The sequence below is a fragment of the Phragmites australis genome, chromosome 13 (genome assembly GCF_958298935.1).
Source record: "Phragmites australis chromosome 13, lpPhrAust1.1, whole genome shotgun sequence".
NCBI lineage: Eukaryota > Viridiplantae > Streptophyta > Magnoliopsida > Poales > Poaceae > Phragmites > Phragmites australis.
Window position 1 is genome coordinate 20,867,179 of NC_084933.1, and position 15,372 is coordinate 20,882,550.

General features: G+C 43.8%; 1 pseudogene; it reads left to right on the forward strand.

Moving 5' to 3' along the window:
• The first annotated feature begins 14,299 nt into the window (after nt 1-14,299).
• LOC133889521 (transcription termination factor MTERF4, chloroplastic-like) lies at nt 14,300-15,144 on the forward strand (annotated as a pseudogene).
• The last annotated feature ends 228 nt before the right edge of the window (nt 15,145-15,372 follow it).

The following is a 15,372-nucleotide window of genomic DNA, read 5'->3' on the forward strand; positions in this document are numbered from 1 at the left end:
CCATTCTGAATGAAATTCTTCAGTGTTGTCGGTAATACTTACATGCCATTCTGAACGATACTCTTCGGTGTTGTGGTGGCTCTAGGCCATAGATTCCCACTTGGAGTCACTGCTAACGTCCCCGATTGACCAAGCCAAAGGTCGATAGGTCAGGTCATCTTTGCAGCTGAACTGAAAGTCTTGTGGAGAATCCAGGTAAAAGATACGCTTGTACAATATGCGTGCTCCACTGCTACGTGCATTATTATGATGTTTTCTCCTTTATCTTTGCCCCCCTTTTTGTTGTTGACGTCTAGAGTACTCCGTAAGTACCATGGGCCACAAGATTATGATGCTTGAAGCTTGGGTTTGGTTCATACGTGCACTATTGCTACATCATTTTCTAGTTTTAAAAAGGTGTGTTCATCTCAAAGTGCACTATCCCATTTCAATCGGAAAGGGAAACATGGAATGCGAGACATTGTTATGAAGTATTGCAACTACTAAAAGGATGAGTAGGAATGATTGTTTGGATACATTGGGGACAAATATCTTGCTGCCTGGAATTGTATTTGCTTTGGCTCTGTGTGAGAAAAATTAAAGATGCATTTGCTTGGCCTTGGGAACTTTATGGCACAAGCAAACATGAGTAGGGTACTCCTTGTCCTTGGGAGGCTTTATGTCCTTCATTGCCCTTTTCTTCTGGGCACATCCTTCCTAGTATTGTATCAACAATTGAGCATGCATGGCGGCCACTGCCCATAAAGGAGCTATAAGAAAGTTAAAGGTTAGGTATTGCCTCCCTAAGATACTTCTAATTTTTGTTTCGTATAATACTATAATAGTAACATTATTACAATACTCTATATTTTTTCCTCCAACAGTTATTCTATTTTCTATCTTCTATTACTTTTCCTTTCTTTTGAGTCTACATTCATCCTTATAAACAGTGTTGCCGGCCTCTTTTTTCATCCGCAAATTTGCTGCCGCTGCCTCCCTTTCGCATTGTTAGGTCCACATTCATCCTCTATTAACTGACTATTTTCTTATGCCTCCTTTGGAACATAGTTTTTTCACAGGATTAGTTGTAGGAAACCGATACCTATGGAACTGCTACTGTTGCTGCCTTTGGAATATAGGAATGATTCCATCCAAATCCATAGGATTCCTGTAGCTTACCAGTGAATCCGGAGGAATTCCAAAGGAAAAAAAAGAATCCACTGGAGTGGATGGAAGCTTTGCTCCGTGTGTTTTTTCATGTGTTTCCCTGTAGCACATCCCAACATTTCTTCTCCTATTATTTCTGTATTTTTCAATCCTCTGTTTTCCACCCATCACCCTATCATATTCCTATGTTTTTCTTACTCCTGTATTTTTCCAATCCTGCATTCCAAAAGAACCCTCAGTTGCAGACTTGACCAAATGGGCCTATCGAGCCGGCTCAGCACAGACCCAGCTAGGCACAGCTCGATAGATCTGGCTAAGCAAACAGGACATGTCGTGCCGCCCCACGTGCTAAAGGCACAGCCCACGGCACAGCTCGTGGCTGACCATGCCATGCCGACCTGGCCTGAGCACGATTGTGGCACAACGAGCTAGCCAGGCGGAGGAGGGGGCGGGGCGGCGAGGCGATCGGTGACCAGGCAGCGTGAGGGGCGGTTGGCCGAGCAAGGGCAGCGAGGCGACCAGGTAGGCAGCCAACAAGACAGGGGCGACCAAAGTGGGGACGGGGGTGGTGAGGCGACCGCCCGGTCAGCCCTCCAGGCGGAGGAGGGGGCGGCAAGGTGATCGGGCAACCAACCGACCGGCAGGACGGGGGTGACCGGGGCGGGGTAGTCGGGCGATACGGTCGGTGGGGCAGAGGGCGGCCAGGGTTGGTGGTGGGACGGCGGTGGCCGAGCTAGGCCGGGCCATGCCAGCACGCCGTGCTGAGATGTCGACCCAAGTATGGCTCGGCCTGCCTACCCCTCGGTTGGCCCAGTAGACACGGTCCAGGTGGCTAGCACTACTTATTTGTAACAAACTATATATACACACACGCGTGCACGGTGAGTCTATTATACGTCAAGACATATTGTAGTTCACTGTTGCGTCATCTCTAGTTACAATTTAAAAAATTATCAATTACAATCCGTCAGCTAGACCAGTTACAATCGCACGTTCAGAAGTAAATAATTGCAATAGAAGCTAACAAATTATGTTTTAGATTGTACCATGATTATAATCGTGTTCCTTAGGTTGTACACCATTAGATAAAGAATTCATTAAGAGTTACGTTCATCTATAACACAATTGTAGCTTAATTTTTTTATTTACATCTGGTTGTAATTTCTTGTATTACGGATTGTAACTCTGCTATTTTAATTATAACTAAAGTAACATAACAGTAACTAGAGCGAATCTTATACTCTCTGTATATTAAAAAAAAAGAGAGAAAAAAAGATAAGCAGGTGTGTTTTCCTCCCAGTCAACCAATGCCGTCCACAGCCTGGATTTGGGTTGAAAGTGCCACATGGATAGCTCGAGTTGCGATGGATTGTGATATATTTGTAAGCAAAAGCAGGTCGCATCATCACAGAGGGATTAAAAGTAGTCTTGCCTACGGAACCTAAACTACTTAATCCAACACCGTTTGATCCGTTCAATGCCTTGGACCAAGAGCGGTGCCTAGGCCAAGGGCTAGGGCCAGACACCAAGAGGGTATAGCTTACCATTTTCAAAGCAAAATGGCAAACAGGACAAGACAAACACTCGGTATAAGTTATACTAGCAAACTACCGATGATTGGTTCAGTGAAATGTACACCGGCCTATATACATTTGTGCTTTTGTTGACGGATATCCTCAGCCCCAAGTTCCTTGAGGCACATGGCTACAAGTAATCTTTAACCCGCCCCCCCCCCCTCCTCCCCCAAAATACAAGACCCTAGCTAGCATCTAGAAACCGGGATTTTTTAAATAATATTATTTTCTTAGAAAATTACAAAAATAATATTTAAAATGAGAAAGTCGTAGAAATATGTGCTAGTCGGCACTCCAATTGCTGACTAACCACCTATTGGCAATCAAAGTACCGACTAGTCTCTTTTCAATAACCAGATAGCCAACATGTAATTTCGCAGAACATGTCGGCATTCTAATTGCTGACAGATCTTGGTCCCAAAGATAATATTTAAAGAAAATTTCATAACTTTTTCATATGATCTCAGATGGCGATAATCATTATATTAAAATTGTACCTATTGACAAGATCTACAATTTTGTACTTGGATAATTTTCCATTTGAATCCATTTAGATGGATATATACAATTTTCAGATCTAGAATTGATTGATATATACAATTTCCATAAAAAGATCCAACTCCATCTAAGATCATATGAAAAAATTATGAATTTATTTTTTTAATATCATCTGCAGGATATATGACTTGTCGACAATTGGAGTAGCGACAAGCCTCCACGTGTGTGTCAAATGGGATGTTGGCACTTCGATTGATGATAAGTGGTTTATCGGCAATTGAAGTACTAATTGACACATATTTATGCAAATTTCCTATTTTAAATAATATTTTTATAATTTTCCAATAAAATAATAGTATTAAAAAATCTAGAAACCGGCAGCTAACAACGCGATGCTATATCATCTTCGTACCAAGCCAACCACAGCAGGACAAGCCCTTTGAACTGTTTATGACAAATAATTAGCTATATATGTGCTCGAGGACTAACCGTCCATATGATATGTAGAGCCATTTTGTTGGTGCATGCATGGCTTGGTAGTTATTGGACTGGAGCATTCTAGTACAGATTTTACTGTTCGATGTTGCACTTGTCTGGCGCACGCAAAGGTCAAAGATGCAAATGTACGAGCCGGTTGCATCATCCACGATCCATGTGTGCCCCGTACTGCATAACACAGTCCGGTGGATTGCATGTGTGCCCCGTACTGCATGCAATCCAGTGACTGTGTTGAATTATTATGGAACATGCATGTATAAAGAGGTTAACAGACAGTTCGACACTAGCACTCCAGCATGCTGCTGCGGTATTGCACAAGCTATATGCGTTAACACTCCCACCGTACAAGCAGATACTCGGATACGAAAACAATGTGAGCAAGGTAGCTTCCGCTACTGGCTACAGGGTCGCTAGAAGAGACGAGCGCATGCAGTGCAGTATAAAGAACACGATCGAAGTACAGAATCTTGGCAGCTCAAATGGTGGATCCCAAGCACAGCGGGCTACACGGGCAATACGGCCCCTAGCCATATTTTTCAATTTCCATTCAGCCGAGAGCGCCGCTTCCTCGAAGATTCTCACCGTATCAACCCGTCGAGTGTGCATCCACGCATGCAACAATGCAGATTAACCGATGAAATATCTAATGGCGCCCATGATGATCCGGTCGCGTCCAATGGTCCAACTGCGAGCTAGCTGCTGCTGCCTGCTGGCCTTCATTTTGGCGTGTGCTGCGCATGCCACTTGCCACATGAGCCTACCGAGTGGTGCTCCATCAGCCTGTGGGTATTAGGCCGGTCGAGATTAATAGTTAATAGCCTAACCAACTGATGTGATGTTTCGGTGACAGCCCCCGATCGACTAAAACCAATTAAAAGGATAGAGTGTAATCGACTGTCGTCAAGAGTTGACTCTTGCCGGTCTGTGAGAGTACTGACGACTGACGCGGCCAAACGCAGTCCGGCACGCAGAGATCTTCACTTTTGCCACACCAGAGATCTGTCTTTACCTGGCACTGACCACCGTACTTCATTAGCATCATCGGTGGTTCACCGTAGTGGCGAGCGAGCGATCAGCTTTGTTCCTCCTCCTCGCCTCCATCTCACGTCACGTACGCAAAACAACGAAACAGCAGAAAGAGAAACGCAGTATGAATTGCCGAGACAGTGAGCAGCTTTCTCTTTTCCTTTCTTCTTTCTCATCCTGTTGGTATCGGTGCACTCTCTGTATGTGAGGATCGGATGGGACGGGAAATATATCCGCGGGGGAAAAGAGAAAGAGAAAGAGCAACACACTGTAAAACTTTGCGCAGCGCAGCAGCCGGGTGCGTTTGTCAGCAGCAGCCCTAGCACAGTCAGCACACCAGCAGCTTAGCTAGCTGATTACACGTTCCCGGTTCCTCAGATCGTGATGTACAATTAGCATGTATTTAAGCCTCAATATTAGATATAAACTGCAGTATCTAAACGTAGGTATAATCACATATCACATTTTACACATGTACACACTAAGATACACGCTAGATCTACAATATATACTCACACACGTTTACTAAAAAGATTCATGAAGCTCAGGCTTCACAAGCAATGGGCACAATATCCTTCTGTTATGATCCACATATACTCGAAGCTATCTAAAAAATTATTATTGAGGATTAGTTCCGATGAGACACCCGATCTATCCTCGTGGGTAGGAGCAAACACCAACGCTCCCACCACTAGCTATCAGCCCGTTCTCGCAAGTGGAAGACACTTGATACCACTGCACGCTTGTGCGTGCATGCATTATAATACGAGCATTTGGCTTCTGGCGTGCAGCGCCTGGCGCGGTGTACACGGATGGGCGATCTCTCCAAGGTTCATTTGGCCGCCTTCTTGGCGGCGTTTCTGGTGCGCGCAGGGAACACCGGCAACAGGTTCGTACCTACGTACATGACAAGTTGACAACTGCATGCCACAGGACGCATGCAAGTAGCCATCGAAAGGACAAAGCGAATTACCTGGATGCACGTAGACCGAGCCGTATTATACGACCTGCCGCTTTACTGAAGAGAAGTCAGCAGCTTTCGGTTTGATCAGACACCACACCACCTATGGATTGCGGTCCTGACCTCGTAGAGAAACCAACGGAAACTGTAACTACGTACCAGCACTAACACGTACAACGACATCGCCGTATTACGTTTCCGGTTTGGGCATATCCTCGACTTGTCAATCGTCTCCCATGGACCACAGCAGGAGCTGGTGGACCGAACGATGGATGCAGAGGGAGATTGAGTGATCAATGGGAACAACGCGCCCATCCATCCTGTCGCAGAACACGGGTACGTAGTAGGTGACTAGTAGAAGAAGAAGCCACTCCATACGGACTCGGCAATAATAAGCTGACGCGGCGGCAGAGGTCCACCTTTGCATCGCTCCGTAGGCACGCAGCGCAGCCCATACTCCACGCTCCAGATCGAGCTTGCTCGCTCGCTCGCTCCTACGAAAGCAGGCACTATCTGTGACAGCCTTTACCCCCGATTGGTTTGGCAGAGCAGCAGCGTAGTCGCGTAGAGCTCCCGTTCCGGAGTCAGCGGCCGCGCCGGCCGCGGCTTTATCGGGGGCAACGATGCCGTCCCATAAGACCATATAATCGTATTCCTTTTATTTCATTCTCCTTTCTATTTTATTCTCTTTATTTTTATCATATTTTTAATATTTTTTCTTCAAAGAAATTTGTGAAAGAGAAAAGTAAGAATCCTAAGATGAAGAGAATGGAGGTGAACATCTCTTCGCAAAAGAAACCGTTAAAAATATTGAAAAAAATAAGAATCTCTTTGTTAAAAAAAACGAACTACGAATGGATTCGGTTGGAGATGGTTAAACAAATCCACAGCGAAAACGACCCATTCGGCCTGTCTCACACGCTGCCGCTGGCGCCGGGTGGAGCCGCGCGCGCGGAGGCCTCTCCCGTTTCGGCTCGGCGCATCCGGCTCGGCGTACGTGTGGTGTGGGTGGGTCACTCACCGCCGTATCGGGGCGGGGCTAGCTGTGCTTGGGTGATCCTGCGACTAGACCGCTCGTGTACGTGCCGCGACCGTGCGAGGTACGTACGCGCCGCGGGGATGCCGGCTTGTCGTGACGAGTCCGCGGCGCAACAGTGGGACTTGCGTTGCATGCCACTGTTCACCACCCAGCTGCCGGAAAAGTGAGAACAAAATCCCATGCATCCTTGCCTCCGCGCCCATGCCAGCTGCCGATCGATCCTAAAGTGAGCATTGCTTGATCTCACACCAATCAGTTCGTGCATGCGTGTACGCGCAATTTACGGCGGCTATATATATGCACGGACGCACGCACGGCAATACGGCGTGAAGGATGCATTCACGTACGCATGTACCAATCGTCCTATGGCATCTTACATGCACGAACAAGCAGGTCGTGGGTGCACACAGCTCAAAGGTGATCGATCGAAACATGCATGCAAGGAGCAACATGTGAGTGCTTTTGCTAGCTTTGACTACGAGTAGCCAGGTAGCTAGCCAGGAAGGCCCTGGTCGGCCGTGGCTCGTGAGCTTATGCGTGTTTTGCCAGTGTTCCAAACGTTCTATCGATCGGAACACGCCAATGGATCCTGCGGTGGTGGAGACGAGTCCTGTGAGCCGCTCAGTGACTTGTCACACAAGCACATGTATGCAGTACTCCGTAACAGAGACAGGATCTGTATCAGTTTCACAGCCTCCGAGCTTAGCACGTGCGATTTGTAGTGCTGTCGGCCATTCTGTGACTCATGGCGAGCGTTTCACATTCTTGCATCTCTTCGCCTCTTCCCTTTGTGCAATACAACCCAACGAGTGTTTCATATATATAATTTATTTATAAATACTAATTTTTTATTCTTCGATAATTACATAACCTATTTCAAATTCTCGCTTACTCAGTATATCGTTTTCACTACTTTCAATCTTTTTAATTTCAAATTTTGTAAATTCCCTATTTTAAATTTTGACGAAAAACATAAAATTTTGTAATTTTTGACAAAAAATATGCCATTACCGCTCTCTCAAAGTGTTGTAGCCCTCTTAAAAGACTGCAAACGTCTAGTTTTATAATTTTTTCACGAAGAATCTATTTATTTAAATTTTCAATGAAAAAATATAAAAATAAAAAGAACTCGATTCTTGGCGCTGCTGGCCTGGCTCAGCTATGAAAAAACCCGTAGCTACAGTACTTCATGGCCTGGAAAGCCACCGATGCTTCTGGCGCTGCTGGCCATGCTCGTCGATGCTTATGGGCGTTGCTGGCTGTGCTCAGGGAAAAAAGAGATACAGTAGCTACAGGACTTTTGTGGCCTGGGAGACTGGCGAATCTTGGCCTGGTAGTACATTAGCTACAGTACTCATGGCTTGGAAGCCACCGATGCTTCTGGGCGATTCTGGTCGTGCTCAAGGAAAAAACGGAGCTACAGTAGCTACAGGAACTTGTGGTCCGAGAGAGCCGAATCTTGGCCCCATCGGATATGCAATAGATACAACAGAGCTAGTCATTGTTACTGGTTAGGTCAGAATCAATACTTCATAATATCCTACACTAGATCAACGATTAAACTTAGGTGAGCCAACATTGATACTGGACGATTAAGTTTAGTGAGTCGACACATCGGTATTGGCTCTAAGCATGAACCAACATTGATACTTTAGTCCTGAATGGTTACCGTGAATCAATATTGATATTTTTAATCAGTGTCGATTCATGTTACGAGCTGACACTGAATATTAGATCGTATCCGAAATTTATATTTACTCTGGTTTTGACTCATGTATTGAGACCCGACTCGATCAATCTCTCTCCCGCTTATCTCTTCTGCATGATTCCTCTCTCTCCCTTATCTCTTCATTTGCTCCCTCCATCTCTTCAGCTAGTGCACTCCAATGGTGTTTCCCCTTCCCCTTTCCCCTCCCCTTCAAAACTGCCTCCCTTCCCTCCCCCTCCAAGTAGTCATCTGAGTAGTAGTTGCAGTTCGCAAGCGAAGGTAGGGGCGTATCCCATTGGTTTACTATCCAGAGAGACGAATCTGCGGCAGGAGTGTGTGGGGAAGCAAGCAATGGAGGGTGGGCGGTGAAGGAAGGACAAGAAGGCGTTGGGTGTTGGCCTGTTCGTTCACCTCCCTGCTGTCGCTGGCGACCGGGAGGATAGCGCCACCGAGCGTCGCATCTCGGATGTGCTATCGGAGAAATCAAGTTGAGATGTGTCCTTGGTTTATTATTTGTGACAGTGATTGACAATGTATCGCTTTAGTTGAGTGTCCATCTGATTACAAATGCATAGTTATGTATGCAATGATTGATCTTTTCTTACCAAAGCAGCAAAGAATTAGAGATTATATTGTCATCTCGGTGTAGTAAGTTTACACTTACCGGATAGTTTGGTGTGAGGGTGTTTGATCTCATCAGATAGTCCAGTGTGTGGCAGTTATGAGCACCGAGTTTTTTTTTAGCGCAGAGATAGAGAAAATTTTATTCATTGGAAGGTCCGGTGTGGGTGATCCAGTGTGTGGCAGTTATGAGCACCGAGTTTTTTTTTTAGCGCAGAGATAGAGAAAATTTTATTCATTGGAAGGTCCGTTGTGGGTGAGAAGGAGCACCGGACAAATTCTTGCAAAGAGGGATTTTTTACGTTAAATTTGGAGAGAGCGTCGGATGGTCCGGTGTTAACAATAGGTGCACACCAGACTAATGTTTTCAGAAGGGCTAAAATATGTGTAGCAGGAGCAGTTGTGCTCACCAGATGCTCTTGCGTGTGCAATGTTGAACACCAGAATTTTTACAGTGCATAGGGCAAGTTGAAGGCGTCGAATGGTCTGGTGTTGGCAGTGTGAGCACCGAAAATGGTCACCGTACTAATTTTTATAAAGAGGAATGCAAACCGGACTCCAGTAGAATTGTACTCACCGGATGATCTGGTGTTGCACTGGTGTGAACACCAGACCATCCAGTGTTTATATTTTTGTTACGTCTGATCTTTTTTAACTTGATTTTGATTTGGACTAACATGTTGTGATGTTATATGGTTATGGAGATGCATGTTTGCTTCTTTAATAATGTGCAGGTGTTGGATGCAACTTGATGGTCAACGGCGGGTGATCGGGGCCAGGGGCGGATCCAGCCCAATGCCAAGTGGGGTGCTGGGCCTCTTACTATTGAACCAAATTTATGGTTTATGGGCTAAAATGATGTATTTTTTCTGGATTTTTCCTTTTTTTTTTCTTATGGACTTTTTGGACTTGTAGGCTTAAATGATGCATTTTTTCTTCTTCTGAATTTTCCTCTATCTTCCTCTGGGCTTCCTAGGCTGGGCCCAAGCTGCAACCCCCCCAACATGGGCTCTGGATCCACCCCTGATCGGGCGAAGCGGAGTGCTTAGTGCCGGACGATCAAGGAGGCCGGACGGAGTCAAGGCTGAACCTAGCTGTACATATGAAGGTCAAGCAAAAGCACGTGGTGAAGGATAAAGATGGTATGTTAACAAAGTCAAGCGAAGGGGATACTGATACAAGAGATCATATGATCCGAGGGATCGGCAGCGGGAGAGACTTGTGGGCAGCTAAGATGGAGGACATACGCCAACATCGAAAGACTCGTTTGAGATCAAAGCAAGCAGATGTGAGTCACACCTTGAGAAATGTGCGAGTCGGTTTCCCGGTTTGGCCACAAAACCACAAGCGGATGGAGTGCACGTGACATCATCGCGAAGCTTGCATCAAGGTGAAGCTAAGTCGTAAAGGTGTCACGATCGTCTGATAGATGAAGGAGAAAATAGATAAAAATATTCTCAGTAGTAGATAGGAATGTACTGTAAGAGAGAGATATTTTGAGAATAGTTAAGGAAACTTAGTGATCAAATTTTTTAGACTATAAATAGAGGAGTATGGCTGTTTAGAGAGGTGTCCCTTGAGCCATCTACATGAGAGCCTTATGCTAGAGTTTTAGAGGAGAAAAAGATGAGTATTTAGCGTAGGTAATATGTGAGAGTTTTGAGAGATAATTCTTTTTTAATTAATCTAAAATAGGACTGACCTATTTGAATAATAAAGTTTATATTTTTTGCATATGCTTGAATTCCTCTACTTATAGTTTCCCTCTATTGGTTTCCTTGCAAATTTGTAAGTTTTTCGGTTTTCAATTTTGATTTTTGACTAAAATATCAGAACCTTGTGAGGTTATTCTTCTTATTGCTTGAGACATAAAATTCGCATACATACATTTATATGATGGAGTCTTGAATTTTATTACCTCTAATCGTCAATCTTGCTTAAAATAAAAAAAATTATCAAATTTGTAAAAAAATATTAAAACGTCTATTCACCTCTATAATCATAGGTGTCTTTCTACGCTCTCCCTAGATGCGCCGGTAGCACTCGACCAACCGTTGTTAAGGCTATGCCCAACGATTTCTCTTCGGGAACGAAAATCTCGTCGTGAAGGGATTTTCGTTTCCTTCAGCGCTCCAACGATTTCCCTTCACGGTTTTTTTTCACGATGAGATTCTTAGGATCATTCCTTTCAGGATAGGATTCTATTTCCTTTCCCTTCGCGATTCCCCTCGAAGTGAGCTGTTAGAGATGAGAGAAAATAAAGAGAATAAGAACGGAGAAGTGAATCGGAAAAGAAACAAAATAAAAAGAATATGGTTGGAGATGACCTAACTCCAATGCGTTGCGGAGGACGAAGTCCGGAGGCAAGTCCCCCAAGGTGAGACCTTTTTCTCCTGCCCTTCTTCGAGCAAGTTCCTTTCGTCATTCCAAGTTAAGATTTGTGACTGGTTCGTTGATTTGGCTCTAGGTGCGGTGTTCGTCTTCTGGTCGGCAAATCTTAGATGCTACCATGGACGTTTTGGTTTGGATGTCATTGATTTTGTGATGCCGTGCTTTGTCTTAAAGTTGCGCCTCTAGGATTTGTCATTTCTTACTTTGTCTCGAGTGATCGTCTCATGCTATTTTTGTGGAAATCAACTCATGCTGTTTTTGTGGAAATCATCTCAGGTTGTTCCAGCAGAAGCATGTGTTTATTGAAAAACTGTTTTCCCCTTGCAGCGTATTTCCCTCTAAAATTACTTAAGAGAAACATTAAAGAAAACATGCACCTTCGCAAGATTGTGACCTAGTAGCAATATGAGATTCGGTTGGCTACTCGTCAGGTCCACGGCTCACAAATGCGACGGTAACCGCTCAAAAATCGTGGTTACTGACCTTCTCGGTCCGGTCCGGTTTCAGAAACCGAACGGTACCCAAATTTGAATTCAAAAAATTCAAAAAAATAAAAAAAAATTCAAAAAAATCTTTAAAAAAACTAGACACAATTCTAAGATCTTTTGTGAAAAATAAATTCAAAAATAATATCGTTTGCATCATATTCTATGGGGAGGAAGTTTGAAAAAAATGAAAAAAATTGAAGCATGCGGCTCAGTTATTAACTCATGTTAAGGAAAAGTGTAACATGCAAACACATATTTTTCTTGTGTAAAACTTATTTTAAGAGAATCTTTAAAATTGATATCACTTTATTTAGAGTTTTATTAATTTCTCTGTGATTTTTACAAAGTTCACAAGCATAAAGTGAATATGTTGAGAAACAGCACTGTAATTAATTTTTTCATATCTACTATTATTTTTCCTGCGTAAATCATAGTATAAATAAGCTAATGAAAGTGGTTTCACTAATTTTTGAGGTGCGATAGGTCATTTATGAATTAATCTAGTCGCAATACATTTACATAATCATGCATTTACAATAACTAATTCATGAGTTCATGTATTTTTAAAAGACATAGGATTATGTACTAAGACTAACAAAATTAGTTTCATGATTTTTGGATTAGCAAAGAGTAAACTATGTATTTAACTTGGTTTAACAAATACAATTTCTCACAGAAAAGTTTGAACATTTTTATGAGTATAAATACTTTCATCATGTAGATCATGTCACAAGGAAACAACAAAATTTGTTTCACTTGATTTGAAGCTCAAATGAATTAGTTATTGATTTTACAAAATTGAGATAATTTTTGGATTTTTTGTTGAACTTCACTAAAAATCGAGAAAACCGCTCGATAAATCGAGAAAACCGAGCGGTTACCGACAATACGGAAAATTCGAGAAAACCGCTCGGTAACCGTACGACTAAAATCGCGATTTTTTTTTGTCTAAATTTCAAATTGTGCCAAATGAATTTTGTCCGAATTTTTGACCGGTTACCGCGGTAACCGTGAATTTTCGGTTACCGCCAGAGCTCGGTAACCGAGCTCCGGTCGGTAAGGTTAACCCTGGTCAGGTCCGAACAGTGGTGGTAGCCGAGCTAGCTTGGTTTTTTTTTCTAGGAAATATTGTAGCGCTGACTGTTATTTATCAACTGTTACTAATATTTATCATTAGTGTTTTTTATCTGGTATTGATGATCATTTCTATAGTTATGATGATAGATGTAAAAACTATTGAAAAATTATTTCCCCAACGATCAAGGATTGAAACTTATATAATTTGAAGATATCTGGCAGATAAATGCTTCACTTACAACCGTTTGAGTATAACTGTGTTACAACCATTTGTTTAAATCGTCCGGTTTTTTACGAGCTATCATCCAAGTGATTTGGACCTGATCATGACTTACATGACTTACATGTAGGTAGTAAGAAATGGTTGTATTTATAGCAATATTATGGAATTAGGGGCGTAAGATCATCTCCAACAGCTATCTCAAATTTTCATCCTCAAAATACTATTACAGTATCCCCTATCACTATTACAGCATCCCTATATCTAATACTGTAGCAGTACTGTATCACTGAATACAGACTCTGTTGGAGACGAATTTCTAGTGCTACAGTATCCCGCAAAGTACTGTAGCACTAGAATCCTCAAATTTGCAGATCCTGTTGGAGAGGGCCTAACTAACGTAGGTACCAGTTAGGGCTTGAGCACGGGTTCCGACGCCTGAAAACCTTGGGACCCCTAGCACAGTTGTTACTCACATACTTTTTTGTTAGCAGTCACGAATATATATTGAAATGAAGGGTTTTTACAATTAGCATTAACATGGTTCATAATTAAACACTATTTATTTCAGCTTCGTATTATGAAATTGTGATTACACAATCTGCTGTACCAAACGTTCAGATTTTGGTTCTAAATTACAATAATCTGATCTAAACTGTAAAAATCCAGCATCTAGGTTTTCTAGCTTCCACATATTACAAAATTCACGATTACCAAATAATACATTAGACTTGATATGAAATTATCTGTCGATATCATTTTCCTACCCTACTTTGCAGCCTAACTCTATCTCTCCATCTCACCCCGCCCCCACCTCCTCATGCTCCTTCGTCTCTGCACCTCCTCCTCCTATACCTCCGCCTCCTCTAGCATGTAAAAAAATTGACCAAAAATTGGTGATTTTTGGTCCTACAAGTCGCCTCTGCTATTTGTGTTACCGGTTGAAACTGATCCAAATTATTCAAATTTGGTTAAAATTTGACCGAAATCGAACCGAAATATTCTGAAATAGTTTTAACCGTGCCCTCCGATTTTTTTTTTTTAAATCCCAAATGTTTTTCCAGTCCTCCCTGCCCCGCGCCGGCCGCCACTCCCCCGGCCCCCTCCCTTGCGGCGCTCCTCACTCTACGCTCGCCCCCAGCCTCCTCGACATGGAGCGCGAGCGCGTCGCCCACCGCGCCGACGTCGACGCCTTTCTCTCCATCGGCGTCGACCCGGGCGAGCTCGCGGGCCTCGAGTTCCCCGCCACCGTCGACGTCGTGTGGGAGCGCGTCGAGTTCCTCCGCTCCCTCGGCCTCACTCACGAGGACCTCGCCGCTTACCCTCTCGCGCTCGGCTGCAGCGTGCGCAAGAACATGGTCCCCGTCCTCGACTACCTCGACAAGCTCGGCATCCGGCGCGACGCGCTCCCGGACTCGCTCCGCCGCTACCCGCAGGTGCTCCACGCCAGCGTCGTCGTTGACCTCGCCCCGTCGTCAGGCTCGAGGGCACAATGGGCACCTCCGTCTCCTACCTGGTCGGCATTGGCGCGGAGAGGCGGCAGATCGGCAGCGTCATCACCCGTTTCCCCGAGGTGCTTGGCATGCGCTGATGCGCGTGGGGAAAGTTATAAAACCTTTCGTCGAACACCTTGAGGGCATTGGGCTGCAGACAAGAATAATCGAGAAGAAGCTTTATGTACTTGGGTTTGGACTGGGATAAGGTAAAGCCTAACATTCAGGCGATTATGGAGTTTGGAGTGAGGAAGGAGGCTCTAGCTTCCATTGTGATGCAATACCCTGTTGTTCTTGGAATTGAGCTGAGGGACAAGCTTGTTGCACAGCTGAGCTTGTTTGAGTCGAGCATTTTGGTCGGCCGCGATGATTTTGGGAGAGTGATCGAAAGGAAGCCACATTGAGTCGAGAATTCGTACTTAAAAATATGAAAAACATAGTATAAAATTATAAACGGAAAAAATATACACTCACAACAGTTAGAACATTAGGAACATTACATAAAAAATAGCAATTCAGCCCTTTTATAATTCAGATGTCAAATAGACTTAGCTTTTTATAATATAATTATTTACAATCTAGCTTATAAAAATATATAATTTACAAGCAGTTTTTTTACAATCTATAGCTAA